Here is a 2,421-nt window from a genome sequence, read left to right on the forward strand (position 1 = left end):
AGCTTAAGGATATGCTGTAGGTGGGAACTGTGCTAGGCGAACGGTTGGACTGGATGATCTTCAGGGTCCTTTCCAACCTAGATGATTCTCTGTGTGTGGACAGGAGCGGGTATACTGGTGGGCAGGACTGCTGTTTGGAGGGACCTGGAGAAACTGATTGGTGGGAGCTTGCTGATGTTGAATGGGGGAGGGGGTGAGTCCTGCAGCTGGGAAGGAAGGAGAAACCCCACCTGTCAAGATGAGCAAGCAAGCAGACATGCTGAACAGACCTGGTGGACCCATAAACCAGAGGTTGGACAGGAGTGAGCAGTGTGTCCTTACGGTGGCAGAGCTCAGTGACACTGTGGGTAGTGGTGGTTGGGGCTTGGGTCTCCAGGGACAGGGAGCCTGTTCCTCTGTAGGCACCAGGGAGACCACATCTGGGCTCTACAGGACACGCAAAACACAGCAAGTCCTTCTTTCACACAATAGCTGAGATTGCAGGGGACCTCCTGCAATCCTGCCCCAGAGTCCCAGCCTCACCATGCCATGGGCTGGCTCCACCAACCTCCTTCCACATTCCCACTCCCAGGACCTGCCTGCATCCAGCTTAGCAAAGTGGACCCTGCCTTGTCCCCCTCTGCAGAAACACTGAGTGAGACAGGGAAGGTCAGAGCTGCCCTTGGACTCCCACACACACCCCAGCCAGGTCGGAGACAGGGGTGCCTTATTACCCTCCCAGCAACTCAGGTCTCACCATGGTCTTATGGATCTTTGCTCTGTGGTGGCAGAGATCTCCCTTTTCCACCATATTCCGAAGCCTCTCCAGTGCTCCTTTCTTTCTCCCACTGTCTTAAGGCTCCTCACTGCACCTGCATTTCCTCCCACCACCTCAGGGCTCCCTCATTTGCCTTCCATCATCTCGGGGGTCTTCACGGCATCCCCATTTCCCCCATGGTATCAGGGCTCTCTTATTCACCCCCCATGGTCTCAGGGTTCCCTCCTCCACCCCATCATGCTCTCAGAGCTCCCCAGTGCTCTCCTATCTCCCCCATGGTTGCAGGGCTTCCCAGCAGTTTCCCATGCTGATGGCACCACTACCTGCACCCTCCCCAGGCAAGGCCCAGCCTAAAGCCCTGGGCAGGTGATGGAGGCAGGAGAAAGGGCAGGATGGGAGCTGTCAATGCTAAGGAAAGGGACAGACAGTAAATCCACAGGACTTCCTGAAGAGGTCAGGTGGGGGACTGCACCAGCGCACCACTGGCAGCCTTGGAAGAGATGGAAGGTGAGAGGTGGGGTCTGCACTAGAGTCCAGGGTTACTGTGAGTGGTGCTGGCTGGGGCACACAGGGACACACAGAGGACCAGTGCAAGGTGGTATAAGTGTATACATGAATGTGAGAGAGGGGAATAAGGCCTGTTTTCCATGATCCTTGCTTTAGAATACAGACACCCTTTCCCAGCGCTTTGCAACACGGTTGAGGCAATGTGGGCACAGGGCAGAGGGTCTTGGGATGCAACTCCAGCTCCTGTCCCTGAGTCCTGTGATGAAGCAGGGTGGCAGCACAGTCAGTCCTTGACCAGGAGAGGAAGGAGGGTCTCAGATGCACTGCTTAGCTTCGGGGGCTGCTCACAGATCCACTGACACTTTTTAAGGCATGTTGAACTATCTATAAACCCGTTAGCTGTTAGTCCGCAGTCTGCATTCCGGTCATAACTAGGAGAGAGGGCATGTCTTAGAGGGGCAGTGGCAGCATCCACACCATGGACTCCCCTTCCCACAGGTCCCAGGGCCACTTCCACCCTGCAACCTCCTGCTATGCCACTTGGAAACCCAGCAGTGTACACTGCAGCTGGGCTCTGCCCAGGGGCCCCTTCCTCGGGGCACTGCTTGTTGGAGCATCAGCCCCTTTGCCAGGGGGGTCTCAGAGGGATTAAACAGCTCTTACACTTTGAACTCCTTGTTGTTCTGCCATACAAGTGTCCTCTTGTGTTCAGAAGTATATTTGGCTCCAACCCAGTAAGAGGCACCATCAGCCTGCACAAAATGCTGAGAGGAGAGAAGCTGTCGACTGCCTACCCCATGCCCAGCACCCACCTGCTGCCCAGGAGCCCCGGGGCCGGCCATGCTCCTCCCCACAGCCTGCCAGGATGGGCACCCAGGGCTTGAAGTGCCACCCCAGCGGCTCCACAAATGCCGCTGCTGCTGGCTCCACGGGGCTCTGCCCAGCCCCGCTGTTGTCCTCACCCTCCTGGGGTGCCACAGCCCCCCTGCTCTGTACCGGCATTGTCCAGGTTGACCAGTCGCCTTGGACCAGCAGGGAAGCGGATCTCCTCCTGCAGTCATGATAGCTGTCCCACCAGCTCTTCTTCTCCACCGAGATGAAGAGGCATTTGCCCCTGTAGAGCACCCAGCCCGAGGGGCAGCAATCTGGGGGCAGGG

This window comes from Athene cunicularia (assembly GCF_003259725.1).
Source record: "Athene cunicularia isolate RWA chromosome Z unlocalized genomic scaffold, athCun1 chrZ_part1, whole genome shotgun sequence".
NCBI lineage: Eukaryota > Metazoa > Chordata > Aves > Strigiformes > Strigidae > Athene > Athene cunicularia.